We start from the raw sequence: 16,444 nt of genomic DNA on the forward strand, positions 1-16,444 counted from the left end.
TTTAACCTGAGAGTGATAAAATACCAATTCCAACTGCAGTAGATCACTAAACAAATTATTTAGGATGTCCTAATTTTTCAGGATTTTCCGAGTTACATAAGTATTCGAAACCTACAGATTACTACAGACTGTTCTGTTTTTGACAGATTCTGTTTTTGTTGTGTTGTTTGCTTATTTTGATGAATCTATGGCTAGTATCGGGGGGTATGAACCATAGAGAAGTTGTAATACAGTAGGGTTAACACCAATACAAATAAATAATGAGTTTATTACAGTACCTTAAAGTGGTGGTTTGTTTTCTTATACTAACGGCGCTCATGAGATTTTCTGTTGAGTTTTGTGTTGTGAAGTTTTCAAGTTTTTGGGTAAAGATTTGATGGATTTTGCAATAAGGGGTGGCAAGAGCCTAAGATTTGGTATGCCCAAGGCACCCCACGGTAAAATTCAAGGACAACCAAAAGCCTAAGCTTGGGGATGCCCCGGAAGGCATCCCCTCTTTCGTCTTCGTCTATCGGTAAATTTACTTGAGGCTATATTTTTATTCACCACATGATATGTGTTTTGCTTGGAGCGTCTTGTATGATTTGAGTCTTTGCTTTTTATTTTAACACAATCATCTTTGCTGTACACACCCTTTGGGAGAGACACACATGAATCGGAATTTATTAGAATACTCTATGTGCTTTACTTATATCTTTTGAGCTAGATAATTTTGCTCTAGTGCTTCACTTATATCTTTTTAGAGAACGGTGATGGTTTTATTTTATAGAAATTATTGATATCTCATGCTTCACTTATATTATTTTGAGAGTCTTTTAGAACAGCATGGTAATTTGCTTTGGTTATGAAATTAGTCCTAATATGATAGGCATCCAAGATGGGTATAATAAAAACTTTCATATAAAGTGCATTGAATACTATGAGAAGTTTGATACTTGATGATTGTTTTGAGATATGAAGATGGTAATATTAGAGTCATGCTAGTTGAGTAGTTGTGAATTTGAGAGATACTTGTGTTAAAGTTTGTGATTCCCGTAGCATGCACGTATGGTGAACCGTTATGTGATGAAGTCAGAGCATGATTTATTTATTGATTGTCTTCCTTATGAGTGGCGGTCGGGGACGAGCGATGGTCTTTTCCTACCAATCTATCCTACTAGGAGCATGCGCGTAGTACTTTGTTTCGATAACTAATAGATTTTTGCAATAAGTATGTGAGTTCTTTATGACTAATCTTGAGTCCATGGATTATACGCACTCTCACCCTTCCACCATTGCTAGCCTCTCTAGTACCGCACAACTTTCGCCGGTACCATAAACCCACCATATACCTTCCTCAAAACAGCCACCATACCTACCTATTATGGCATTTCCATAGCCATTCTGAGATATATTGCCATGCAACCTTCCACCATTCCGTTTATTATGACACGCTTCATCATTGTCATATTGCTTTGCATGATCATGTAGTTGACATCGTATTTGTGGCAAAGCCACCATTCATAATTATTTCATACATGTCACTCTTGATTCATTGCACATCCCGGTACACCGCCGGAGGCATTCACATAGAGTCATATTTTGTTCTAAGTATCGAGTTGTAATTCTTGAGTTGTAAGTAAATAAAAGTGTGATGAGCTTCATTACTAGAGCATTGTCCATGTGAGGAAAGGATGATGGAGACTATGATTCCCCCACAAGTCGGGATGAGATTCCGAACGAAAAAAAGAGGCCATAGAAAAGAGAGAAAAAGGCCCAAATAAAAAATGAGAGAAAAAGAGAGAAGGGGTAATGCTGCTATCCTTTTTCCACACTTGTGCTTCAAAGTAGCACCATGATATTCATGATAGAGAGTCTCCTATTTTGTCACTTTCCTATACTAGTGGGAATTTTTCATTATAGAACTTAGCTTGTATATTCCAATGATGGGCTTCCTCAAAATGCGCTAGGTCTTCATGAGCAAGCGAGTTGGATGCACACCCACTTAGTTTCTTTAGTTGAGATTTCATACACTTATAGCTCTAGTGCATCCGTTGCATGTCAATCCCTACTCACTCACATTGATATCTATTGATGGGCATCTCCATAGCCCATTGATACGCTTAGTTTATGTGAGACTATCTTCTCCTTTTTGTCTTCTCCACAACCACCATTCTATTCCACATATAGTGCTATGTCCATGGCTCACACTCAAGTATTGCATGTAGATTGAAAAAGTTTGATAACATCAAAAGTATGAAACAATTGCTTGGCTTGTCATCAGAGTTGTGTATGATTTAAATATTTTGTGTGATGAAGATAGAGCATAGCCATACTATATGATTTTGTAGCGATAACTTTCTTCAGCCATGTTATTTTGAGAAGACATGATTGCTTTGTTAGTATGCTTGAAGTATTATTATTTTTATGTCACTATTGAACTTTTGTCTTGAATCTTTCAGATCTGAATATTCATGCCACAATAAATAAAATTACATTGAAAATTATGCTAGATAGCATTCCACATAAAAAATTCTGTTTTTATTATTTACCTACTCGAGGACGAGCAGGAATTAAGCTTGGGGATGCTGATACGTCTCCAATGTATCTATAATTTTTTGATTGTTCCATGCTATTATATTATCTGTTTTGGATGTTTAATGGGCTTTAATATGCACTTTTATATTATTTTTGGGACTAACCTATTAACCGGAGGCCCAGTGCCATTTGTTGTTGTTTTGCCTATTTCAGTGTTTCACAGAAAAGGAATATCAAACGGAATCCAAATGGAATGAAACCTTCGCGAGGACCTTTTTTGGAACAAACGCAATCCATGATACTTGGAGTGGAGGTCAAGGTAGCAACGAGGTGGCCACGAGGTAGGGCGGTGCACCCAGGGGGGCCAGGCGCGCCCCCCACCTTCGTGGGCCCCTCGTAGCTTCACCGACCTACTTCCTACGCCTATATATACTCTTATACACTGAAAACATGAAGGAGAGCCATAAAACCACTTTTCCACCGCCGTGACCTTCTGTACCCGTGAGATCCCATCTGGGGACCTTTTCTGGCGATTTGCCGGAGGGGGATTCGATCACGGAGGGCTTCTACATCAACACCATAGCCTCTTCGATGATGTGTGAGTAGTTTACCATAGACTTTTGGGTCCATAGTTATTAGCTAGATGGCTTATTCTCTCTCTTTGGATCTCAATACAAAGTTCTCCTCGATGTTCTTGGAGATCTATTCGATGTAATTCTTTTTGCGGTGTGTTTTTCGAGATCCGATGAATTGTGGGTTTATGATTAAGATTATCTATGAACAATATTTGATTTTTCTCTGAATTCTTATATGCATGATTTGATATCTTTGCAAGTCTCTTTGAATTATTAGTTTGGTTTGCCCTACTAGATTGATCTTTCTTGCAATGGGAGAAGTGCTTAGCTTTGGGTTCAATCTTGCGGTGTCCTTTCCCAGTGATAGTAGGGGCAGCAAGGAACATATTGTATTGTTGCCATCGAGGATAAAAAGATGGGGTTTATATTATATTTCTTGAGTTTATCCCTCTACATCATGCCATCTTGCCTAATGTGTTACTCTGTTCTTATGAACTTAATACTCTAGATGCATGCTCGATAGCGGTCGATGTGTGGAGTAATAGTAGTAGATGCAGAATTGTTTTGGTCTACTTGACACGGACATGATGCCTATTTTCATGATCATGCCTAGATATCATCATAACTATGTGCTTTTCTATCAATTGCTCGACAGTAATTTGTTCACCCACCGTAATATATGCTATCTTGAGAGAGGCCACTAGTGAAACCTATGGCCCCCGGGTCTACTTTACATTATATAAGTTTCCGATCTACAATTCTAGTTTACTATTTATTTTGCAATGTTTACTTTCCAATCTATACAAAAATACCAAAAATATTTATCTTATTATCTTTATCAGATCTCACTTTTGCAAGTGGCCGTGAAGGGATTGACAACCCCTTTATCGCGTTGGTTGCAAGCTTCTTATTTGTTTGTGCAGGTACTAGGCGACTTGCGTGTAATGTCCTACTGGATTGATACCTTGGTTCTCAAAAACTGAGGGAAATACTTACGCTACTTTGCTGCATCACCCTTTCCTCTTCAAGGGAGAACCAACACATGCTCAAGAGGTCGCAGCGGGTTGGTCCCGGAGCCCACAACTCCCTGCGGGTCTCTGCTACCTCTTGAGCACTGCGTTGGATTTCCCCGGAGAGGAGAGGATGATGTAGCAAAGTAGCGTAAGTATTTCCCTCAGTTTTTGAGAACCAAGGTATCAATCCAGTAGGAGGCTACGCGCGAGTCCCTCGTACCTACACAAAAACAATAGCTCAACGCAACCAACGCACTTAGGGGTTGTCAATCCCTTCACGGTCACTTATGAATGTGAGATCTGATAGAGATGATAAATAATATTTTTTGTATTTTTGGTATATAGATGCAAAGTAAAAGGTAAAAGCAAAGTAAAAGCAAAGCAATAATAAAGTGATGGAGATTGATATGATGAGAAAGAGACCCGGGGGCCATAGGTTTCACTAGTGGATTCTCTCAAGAGCATAAGTATTCTACGGTGGGTGAACAAATTACTGTTGAGCAATTGACAAAATTGAGCATAATTATGAGAATATATAGGTATGATCATGTATATAGGCATCACATTCGAGACAAGTAGACCGACTCCTGCCTGCATCTACTACTATTACTCCACTCATTGACCACTATCCAGCATGCATCTAGAGTATTAAGTTAAAAATAGAGTAACGCCTTAAGCAAGATGACATGATGTAGAGGGATAGTTTCATGCAATATGATAAAAACCCCACCTTGTTATCCTCGATGGCAACAATACAATACGTGCCTTGCTGCCCCTTCTGTCACTATGAAAGGATAACGCAAGATCAAACCCAAAGCTAAGCACTTCTCCCATGGCAAGAAAAACCAATCTAGTAGGCCAAACCAAGCTGATAATTCGAAGAGACTTGCAAATATAACCAATCATACATAAAAGAATTTAGAGAAGATTCAAATATTATTCATAGATAGACTTGATCATAAACCCGCAATTCATCGTCTCAACAAACACACCGCAAAAAGAAGATTACATAGGATAGATCTCCACGAGAGAGGGGGAGAACATTGTATTGAGATCCAAAAAGAGAGAAGAAGCCATCTAGCTACTAACTATGGACCCGTAGGTCTGAAATAAACTACTCACACTTCATCAGAGGGGCTTGGATGATGATGTAGAAGCCCTCCGTGATCGATGCCCCTTCTGGCGGAGCTCTGGAACAAGCCCCAAGATGGGATCTCGTGGATACAGAAAGTTGCGGCGGTGGAATTAGGTTTTTGGCTCCGTCCCCGATTGTTTGGGGGTACGTAGGTATATATAGGAGGAAGAAGTACGTCGGTGGAGCTTCGAGGGGCCCACGAGGCAGGGGGTGCGCCCTAGGGGGCGCCCTCCACCCTCGTGACTGCCTCGTTGCTTTCTTGACGGAGGGTCCAAGTCTCCTGGATCTTATCTGATGAGAAAATCATGTTTCCGAAGGTTTCATTCCGTTTGGACTCCATTTAATATTCCGTTTCTCCGAAACACTGAAATAGGCAAAAACAACAATTCTGGGCTGGGCCTCTGGTTAATAGGTTAGTCCCAAAAATAATATAAAAGTGGAAAATAAAGCCCAATATAGTCCAAAACAGTAGATAATATAGCATGGAGCAATCAAAAATTATAGATATGTTGGAGACGTATCAGTCTCACTGAAAGCGGACGGCCTCTTGCGCTAGCTAGCACATCTCCGGGAAGGTCCTTATAGAAAAGTAGAGCAAATCAGATCAATCACCAAGGAAAATAAGCCGGCATTCCACCCTGGCAGAACCCAAGAAAAGCACTTACTGGAGAAGGACTCTTCCAGGTGCTGCGCTTCAAGCAACGTACCGCGCTACTCCCTGACAATGGTGCGGTCGCGCTCCTGGAGCGTCTTCTCCAAGTCGGTGACCTTGGCAAGGGTCGCCTTCAACTCGGCGTCCTTGGCCTTGGTCGCCTTCTCAGCCTCCTCACGGCAACGGGTTTCCGCCCGACGGGCCTCCTCAATCGCGAGCCCGAACACCTTCAGGCGCTCCACCTCGGCCTGGAGCTGGCCCTTGTCATTGGCTAGCGTGCCGCGTTGTTGGTCAGCCTCGGCAAGGGCCTGCTACGCCTCCATGACCTTGGAGGCCTTCGCCTTAAGGCACTCCATGTCAGCCTCAAGACGGCTCTTGTCACCCGCCAGCCGCTCCTACAGCCGGATGGCCTTGTCAAGCGCCTGCCGGGCTCCTATCGCCTCCGCCTTCGCCTCCGCCACCTCAGCCCCAAGACTGCCGGTGTTGGCAACAAGCCGGTCGTAAAGGAAGCTGGTCCAAATCAGCCGGGTCTTCCAATACAACACCTCGGCTGCGGAAGAAAGACTCAGAAACAAATAACCACTTTAAGATTCGACCCAACTACTACGTAGTTGGCCAGAATCTCGGGGGCTACACCTAGTGGGTGCGCTAGCACGCCCCCACTAAAAAGAGTACACAAGAAAAATACCTGCGGCAATGCGGAGCTCCTCCTTCTTGGCGGCAAGCTACTCCTTGAGGTGCCGGTGCTTCTCCAGGAGCCGGTTTAAGACGCTGACCCGGAAGGAGTCCAGTTGCTGTAGGGAGCAACGATCAGCACGAGATAGTGGTTGAAAATTCGAACCAACTACTACACAGTTGGCCTGAATCTTGGGGGCTACACCCAGTGGGTGCGTTAGCGCGCCCCCACCCAGAAGAAGCAACAAAAAAGAAAAGCGGAAGATGAGGGAGAACTTACGAACATAGCTTGCTCCAACTCTCGCGTCTGCTCCACCTCGGCCTGGGTGAAGACCTGGATCCTGTCCGTCCGCCATCGTAGGCGCCAGTTCACGGCGGCCATCGCCGCCTCCTCCTGGGTCAGGGGCCTGAAGAAGACCTCGCTAGTCTCGCCCCGAGCCGGCTGCGACCCGGCGGCCCCCTGGCCTAGGCACCAGGGTGTACTCCCCGCTGACCGCCTCTTCCATGGCCGGCGCCTTCTCCAATGCCCTCTCCGGCACCCTCGCCGGCTCGACTGCCGGAGTGACCTACGGCGCCACCACTGGAGGCCCGTCGCCCGTCGGCTTGAGGGAGTCCGAGATTTGGGGGTCCTTGGGCGTCCGGACTATGGTATGTGGGCCGGACTAATGGACTGTGAAGATGCAAGACCGAAGACTCTCACCCATGTTCAAATGGGACTCTCCTTGGCATGGAAGGCAAGCTTGGCGTCTCAATATGAAGATTCCTTTCTTTGTAACCGACTTTGTACAACCCTAGTCCCCCCGTTGTCTATATAAACTGGAGGTCTTAGTCCGTAGAGACAGAGAAACATAATTATAATCACATAGGCTCGACTTCTAGGGTTTTAGCCATTGCGATCTCGTGGTAGATCAACTCTTGTAACCCCCCATACTCATCAATATTAATCTAGCAGGACATAGGGTTTTACCTCCATCGAGAGGGCTCGAACCTAGGTAAACATTGTGTTCCCCGTCTCATGTTACCATCAACCTCAGACGCATAGTTTGGGACCACCTACCCAAGATCCGCGGGTTTTGACACTGACATTGGTGCTTTCATTGGGAGTTCCGCTGTGTCATCGTCAAGTGGTTCGATGGCCCCGTCAATCATCCATAACAACATTGCCCAGGGAGAAACCTTCCTCCCCGGACAGATCTTCGTGTTCGGCGGCTCCGTACTGCGGGCCAACTCGCTTGGCCATATAGAGAAGATCGATAGCTATGCCCCTAGCCATCAGCTCAGATTTGGAAGGTTGAACTATCTCGCGGACATCTGCGGACACTTGATCTTTGACGGATTCGAGACCGCGGCAGTAGCCGCTCCCTATCACCACGATTAACATGACTTAAATTTGTCATCAAACCACACCCAGGAGATAGAACCTGCAACTGCTCCGGCTCTAGATCCAGAGCAGATCACGCCATCCAAGGATGGGAGGCTCAACCTCACCATGGCGGCCGCAGATTTAGCGGTGTTGGAGCCGCACACAAACCCAACCTCAAGTGAGATCTGTGTTACCAGAACCTCGGACACGTTTCCGACTACAGGTTCCGAAGCATGTGCGTCCGTGCATGACGAGATTGATCGGGCGTCGATCGTTGCATTCAGCTCCACGGACATATTCTGACACTCGCCTTTAGGTGACGTGCTAAACTCATTAAAAACACTCTCCTTAGTGGAGCACTCACAACCGAATTATATCTGGTTCGAACTGGAGGCTGATGACGGAGAATTTCGCTTCCCACCCCTGCCCACTTAATAGCCACTGTTGAAGACTTAACTGACATGCTCGATTATGGCTCCGATGACATCAACGGTATGGACGACGGTGCCGGAGAAGAAGAGGCCCAAAACCCTCCGTTTACTGGATGCTAGACGGCCACTTCCTCGTATGACGTATACATGGTGGATGCACCAAAAGAGAATAGAGGCGATGACAAGGAAGATCCAGTTGAGGATAAACCTCCTGAGATACAACCAAAGCACCGGCGTCAGCGGTGCCACTCTAAGTCACACTGCAGCAAAGACAGCAACACCGGCACAGGAGAAGATAACACTCCGGACGGTGCCGAAGACAATGAAGACCCTGTTGAGGCAACTTCCGAACAAGATGAACGGGAAGATGAGCAAGTTAGCCCTGATGAACATGTCGCACACGAAGACTCAGATGACAGTTATTATCTTCCGCTCTCCGAGGATGAGGCGAGCCTCGACACCGAGGATTTTATCATGCCTGAGGAACCTCTCGAGCATGAGCGCTTCAAGCGCCAGCTAATAGCCACTGCAAGGAGCTTGAAAAAGAAACAACAACAGCTTCAAGCTGATCAAGATCTGCTCAATGATAGATGGACTGATGTCCTGGCAGCCGAGGAATATAGCCTCAAGCGCGCAGCCAAAAGTTACCCGAAGCGCAAATTGCTACCTCAGTTCGATGATGAGGCGTTGGAGCCCGTACCATCATCACGCAATGCGGCTGACCGACCAACACGTGGTCGGGATAAAGCAGCAACTCGAGCCGAACACCAGCCTGCCCTGCCTCACCATAAAGGCAGAGACAAAAAAGCTCGGGGACACACATATGACCTACGGCAGGAGTAGGACAGTAGAGCAGGTCAGAACAGATCGACCTATGGATCACAAGGACATGCCCCGACACGCGATAACGGCTATCTAGCCGGACGCAATAGTCATACTCACGCCCGGGCCGAGAACCGCAGACGGACTCCATCCGAGCTACGTCGCGACGTGGCCCGATATAGAGGCGCCGCTCACCCACTTTGCTTCACTGACGAAGTAATGGAGCACGAATTCCCAGAAGGGTTTAAATCCGTAAACATCGAATCATACGATGGGACAACAGACCCCGCGGTATGGATCAAGGACTTTCTTCTTCACATTCATATGGCCTGCAGCGATGATCTCCATGCCATCAAATACCTCCCACTAAAACTCAAAGGACTAGCCCGGCACTGGTTGAACAGTCTGCCTGAAAACTCCATTGGCAACTGGGAGGACTTGGAAGAGGCCTTCCTTGACAACTTCCAAGGTACATATGTTCGACCTCCGAATGCTGATGACTTAAGTCACATAATTGAACAGCTCGGAGAGTCAGCCAGGAAATTCTGGACTAGGTTCTTAACTAAAAAGAACCAGATCATCGATTGTCTAGATGCTGAAGCCTTGTCGGCCTTTAAACACAGCATCCGGGACGAATGGCTCGCCGACACCTCGGCCAAGAGAAGCCAAAGTCCATGGCAGCCCTTACGGCACTTATGACCCGCTTTTGCGCGGGCGAAGATAGCTGGCTAGCCCGTAGCAGTAACAGTGCAAGCGAACCTGGCACCACGGAAACCAAAAATAGCAACAGCAAGCCCCGATGCAACAGACACAAGCGTCGAAACAACGGTGATAATACCGACAACACGGCGGTCAACGTCGGATTTAGCGGATCCAAGTCCGGCCAGCGGAAGAAGCCATTCAAAAGGAACAATTCGGGCCCATCCAACTTGGACCGCATACTCGAACGCCCATGCCAGATACACGGCACTACTGACAAACCAGCCAATCACACCAACAGAGACTGTTGGGTTTTCAATCAGGCCGGCAAGTTAAATGCCGAGAACAAGGAGAAGGGGTCACAAAGCGAGGACGATGACGAGGAGCCCCGGCCACCGAACACAGGGGGACAGAAGAAGTTTCCCCCCAAGTTAAAACGGTAAACATGATATACGCTACCCACATCCCTAGGAGGGAACGCAAGCACGCACTCAGGGACGTCTACGTGATAGAGCCAGTCACCCCAAAGTTCAACCCATGGTCTTCCTGCCCGATCACTTTCAATCGCAGGGACCATCCGACCAGTATCCGTCATGGTGGTTCAGCCGCACTGGTCCTCGAGCCAATCATTGATGGATTTCACCTCACGCGAGTCCTCGTGGATGGTGGTAGTAGCCTGAACCTGCTCTATCAGGATACAACGCGCAAAATGGGCGTTAATCCATCAAGAATTAAGCCCACAAAGACTACCTTTAAAGGAGTCATACCAGGTGTAGAGGCCCACTGTACGGGCTCAATCACACTAGATGTTGTCTTTGGATCTCCGAAAAACTTCCGAAGCGAAGAGCTGATCTTCGATATCGTCCCCTTTCACAGCGGCTATCACACACTGCTCGGACGAACCGCATTTGCATGCTTCGACGTGGTGCCACACTATGCTTATCTTAAGCTCAAGATGCCCGGTCCACACTGTGTCATAGCAGTCAATGGAAACATGGAACGCTCCCTCCGTACCGAGGAGCACACTGCTACGTTAGCAGCAGAAGTATATAGCGGCCTCCTTAAGTAGAACCTTAATTCGTTGGCCGAGCTCCCGTACACTGTCAAACGAGTCCGGACTACTCTATAGCAGGACAGCCCAGCTCGTCAAGAGCTCGACTAGCAATTCGGCCTCTGTCCCAGTCCCAACCAAGAAGCGGCATTCATACCACGCGTACATAACTACGCACTCAAAATACCATGGGCATAGACGAACGCAGAACTATCTTGTGATCCATAATACAGCTCGACCGCTCCTGGACACACATACCTTCAATTTTTCCTTTTTATCCTTTTTAGGTCCTTTTTCTGCATGTTTCTTCTGATGACCTGATCATCGGTCGTCTTGGCAGGACAGATACACCAAGATGGAAAGAAGCACTGGCGCACAAGGGAATTCTTAGATGGTCTCTTTAACGATCAATCTACCTGCTTTCAGGACCCGCACGCAGCTCTCCCTTGGTTGTGGCATGTTAAATAGCCGGGTTGCTTATCGCACCACTTGTACAAATACACTTTGATGTATTAATCAAACTATAGTGAAAATAGTTTGTGGCTCAACTTCTGCGGCACTAGCTTACTACCCTTTTTTTCCTTTTTCTTTGATGATTTTCTCAAAGTTGCGACCATACACTTTGGTACGCTTAAAATCTGCTAGGGGCTTCATCACGACCCATAATACGACAACAAAGTCCAAACACTTTCTACAACATAGTTCGGCACCCTGAATTTAGCATTATATGCATTGGCTCTGAATCATGTCTTTGGTCAATAGTTGGTTTGCCCGGCTCCTATGCTTACTACCTTACGTTTCGCTATATTGGCTAGGGTAGTAACGGGAGAACTACTGCGATTGTGTCCTGGTTTATCCGGATTAGCACCTCAGTAGAGAAAGCGGAAAACTGACTGTCATGATGCGGCGAGAGCCGGTCAGCTCTTTGGAGGTTTCAAATCTTTAGCGTTTTTTCCGCATTATGCGATGAATCGGTTTTTCACCCGATCAGGTGTTTATAGTACCCTAGTTCGGATACTAGGGGTTGCGCCTAAATTTTCATTGTAGAACTCCTATGGCTAAGTGAGCGTGATAAAGCCACATAGTCTGATTGCCTGGTTCGTTGCACTAAACACCTCCTTTAAGGACAAAACAAATTAGATCAAGAGTGTTTAGATTCCATCCTGAACACCTCCGTACTACCTATGTGGGGGCTGAAGCAGAAGACTGGCCAACTCTCAAATTTCATAAACACGGCAGCACATGAGGTAAAATATTAAACAAACATTATATTACATAGCCGAACTTGTTTTTTATAATATAGGGCAAGACAATATAACTGTATTCATTCAAAGATTACATCCTTCATACACTACTCCGCCACAATGCGGGATCCGTCAAGGACTTCGATAAAATATCGCTCGGGCGTGCGGTGCTCCTTGCCCACGGGAGGTCCTTCGGTCACGACCGTGGCAGCATTCATCTTCGCCCACTACATCTTGACACGGGCGAAGGCCATCCGTGCACCTTCGATACAAACCGACCGCTTGATGGCGTCAAGCCGAGGGTAGGCGTCGACTAGCCGCTTCATGAGACCGAAGTAGCTGCTGGGTATAGCTTCGACTGCCCACGGCCAGACTATCAAGTCCTTCTTGGACAGTTCAGCCACCCTATGCAGTTCGACCAGTTGTTTTAGCTGATCACCCAAGGGCACCGGATGTTCTGGCGCAAGGTATTGCGACCAGAACAGCTTCTCCGTTGAGCTCCCCTCTTCGGCTCGGAAGAATTTAGCAACATCAGAAACACTACACGGCAGATCCGCAAACGCCCGTGGAGAACTCCAAATTCAGGTTAGTAAGAGATACATCTTCTTCACATACTTGCTTTGCATAATAAAAGCCTTACCCGCTGCGATCCTTTTGGCCTCCTGGATTTCCTGGAGGGCGCCTTGGGCTTCAGTCCAGGCCTCTTGTGAGCTCTAGCGGGCCTTCTCAAGTTCGGACTCTTGGTCCGCTTGCTGACGCTCCAAGGACTCGTATTTCTTCAAAGCGTCCTGGAGCTCCTGCTGGACCTCCCCAACCCTGGCCTCATGCTTTTTTCGAACGGCTTGTTCGTTCGCCGCCCTCTCCTCGCCCTCGGCCAGTGCTTTCTTAAGGGTTTCAAACTCAGTCGCCGCTCCTACAAATATCACTGCACTACAATCAATATACATCATTTATTCTTTCCGAATATACAACAAGTCTCCACATACCTTGCTTGTCCTCCAGTTGTCATTTCACAAGGCCGAGCTCTTCTTCGGCCCGCTCCAGACTCTGCTTTAGTCCGGAGACCTCAGCGGCATGATAGGTGGCAGCCAGCAGCGACGCCTGTGTTCATAAGACATATTTAGTTAGTTTCCTGCAAAAATTACTTGATCCTCTATCCGGGTTTTCTTTTCGAACACCGGACAGTGTCTCAGGGGCTACACTGTCTATACTATGACCTTCTCTTTCACATCTCTTACCTCAAAGCCTGTCAGCAGGCTGGTGCAGGCTTCGGTCAGTCCGTTCCTGACAGAGTGAACCCTCTCAACCACCGTACCCATAAGGATACGGTGTTCCTCCACAATGGAAGCGCCTTGCAGCACTTCTAGCAGATTATCCGGTGCCTCTGGCTGGATAGAGGTCACCGGCGGAATAGCCACACCGCCTTCTTTCGAAGAAGGTTGCTTGTCGTATTCCAGAGCCGTATAGGTCTCCGGAACCGTATACTGCTGGGGTCCGAACTGGACACGGCCCCCATCTTCAGTCTCCATGGGGGTTCTATCTCCCAGGTGTCCGACGGCCGAAGGATCACCGTCTGGCGCCACCCGGACAGCCTCCTGAGCCTCTCCCTGGCCCGGGAAGGTCCTTTGGGATAGCACCTCGTTGTCGCCCTTGGCTGTGGGAGATTGAGCGGTCGGCGGTGACTCGCTGGCCATCGCCTTTGAATCCAACGAACCTCCTGATGAGGATCGCAGGGAGCTGTCGTGGGCCGGACTACAAACGCATGATTTAATGCATTAAAACTATGAACCGAAGAGGCCAAATATATGAATATGTTAGAGTCTTTTGAGTACTCATGATGCGGCCAGGGGCTTGTTTCCGCGGCGTGGCTCTGGGCTGCTGTTGACGTCCCACGCGGAGTTATCCGTGGGGAGCTCTTCCCCCTCTTGGACGCCTCTGCCTCCAGATTTGTGGAGGCCGCCCTCGTCTTCTTTCCCCTCTCAGGGGGAGAGCTTCTTTCCTCCTGGTCCTCATTGTCATCTTCGGCAGCGGAGGAGGGAGTCTAGTTGTCTTCAGACGTCCTGTTCGAAGCTCCTTTGCGACGGAGGCCACTACGGGCCCCCTTGGCCTTCTTCTCTGGCGCCTGGTAAGGTGCTAGAACCAGCATCTTTGTCAGAAGAGGGATGGCTGGTTCCTCGGACAGCGGAGCTGGACACTTAGTCCGCTCCATTTTCTCTGTCCATCCCTGAAGAAATAACTAGTGGAGTTTAGGTATCTTCCTTGAATAAGCAAGTAGAGGATACACCTTGAAACGCGGTCTTCATCTGTCTCCGGTGGTGTCTCGTTGCCCTTGAAGAGAAACTTCCAGATATCTTCATGCGTGGTTCCGAAGAGCCTTTCCAGGGTCTGGTGCTTCTCCGGGTCTGGCAGGATGAGCCAAATCGTGCTCGCGGTCTTCGTCCATCTCCGGTGGTGTCTCATTGCCCTTGAAGAGCAACTTCCAGATATCTTCATGCGTGGTTCCGAAGAGCCTTTCCAGGGTGCTTCTCCAAATCGAATTCCCACAAAGGGCAAGTTCGGCTCTGGCATGGAAGGATCCGGCGAACTAACATCACCTAGATCATGTTGACGAGCTTGATGTTTTTGTCCACCATGCTTTGGATGCATGTTTGTAGCGCAATCATCTTGTCCGATGTGGACCAATTTGGGTCCTTCTCTATCCAGGAGGTGAGCCACATTGGAGCTATGGACTTGAATTCAGGAGTCGCGGCCCAGGTGGTATCGCGGGGCTCTGTGATATAGAACCACAGTTTCTGCCACTCTTTGACGGTCTCCGCAAAAGTACCCTTGGGCCATGTGATGTTGGGCAGCTTGCTCACCATGGCGCCTCCGCACTCCGTGTGTTGGAAATCCACCACCTTCGGCTTCACGTTGAAGATCTTGAGCCACAGTCCAAAGTGGGGTGGAATGTGAAGGAAAGCCTCACACACGACAATGAATGCCGAGATGTTGAGGAAAGAGTTTGGAGTTAGATCATAGAAATCTAATCTGTAATAAAACATGAGTCCGCGGAAGAAAGGGTGGAGAGGAAACTCTAACCCGCGGACGAAATGGGGATAAACACCACCCTCTCATTGGGCTTCGGGCTGGGGACGATTTGCCCCTTGGACAGAAGCCGATGGGAGATTTCCATCACTAGATACCCAGCCTCCCGAAGCTTGGTGATGTCCTTCTCCTTGACAGAGGAGGCCATCCATTTGCCTTGCACTCCAGATCCGGACATGGTCGATTGCTTCTTTGAGGCGGAAAAGATGAGCACTCAGGCGCTGGAGCTTGAGAATGGGAGGGCAAGGAGAAGGAGAAGGCATGAGTGAAAGAAGGGAATCCTTATCTCCTTATAAAGGCAGTGAATATGAAGTGCCTCCCCACTCGCCTTGAAACTCGCCTGTTCCCAAGGGTAATGCGAATGGCGCGGCTGGATTACCCACACCCGTATTGATGAGAATACCGCAATAAGGGGACACGATCTCTGCTTTGACAAGACGTGCCAATGAGACCGCGTCTCGAAGCGGCAGGCCAAAAAACGGTTCAAAATAATGACCGGGTGGAGACGTGGTGTCACATTACCAATAGTTGTCAACAGATTGGACTCAAGATATATTATACTCTCTGTGGTTGTGTGTGGAATTTGTTTTGCAGAGCGGAAACGTTTGTTACGTCCGAAGACTGTGTTGGAGTATTCGGAGAAGGAACCCGCCTTGCAATGTCGAAGCCACTTTGCTCGCCGGACAGCTCATCATTGAAGTATGGTTCAGGGGCTACTAAGGGAGTCCTGGATTAGGGGGTCCTCGAGCATCTGGACTATGGTACGTGGGCCGGACTAATGGAATGTGAAGATGCAAGACCGAACACTCTCACCCTGTGTCCGGATGAGACTCTCCTTGGCGTGGAAGGCAAGCTTGACATCCCAATATGAAGATTGCTTTCTCTGTAACCGACTTTGTACAACCCTAGTCCCCCCCGGTGTCTATATAAACCGGAGGGCTTAATCCGTAGACATAGAATCATAATCATAATCAGATAGGCTAGACTTCTAGGGTTTTAGCCATTACGATCTCGTGGTAGATCAACTCTTGTAACTCCCATACTCATCAATATTAATCTAGCAAGACGTAGGGTTTTACCTCCATTGAGAGGGCCCGAACCTGGGTAAACCTTGTGTTCCCTGTCTCCTGTTACCATCAACCTCAGACGCATAGTTCGGGACCCTCTACCCTAGATCCGTTGG

Source organism: Triticum dicoccoides, chromosome 4A, assembly GCF_002162155.2.
Source record: "Triticum dicoccoides isolate Atlit2015 ecotype Zavitan chromosome 4A, WEW_v2.0, whole genome shotgun sequence".
In the NCBI taxonomy this organism is placed as follows: Eukaryota; Viridiplantae; Streptophyta; class Magnoliopsida; order Poales; family Poaceae; genus Triticum; species Triticum dicoccoides.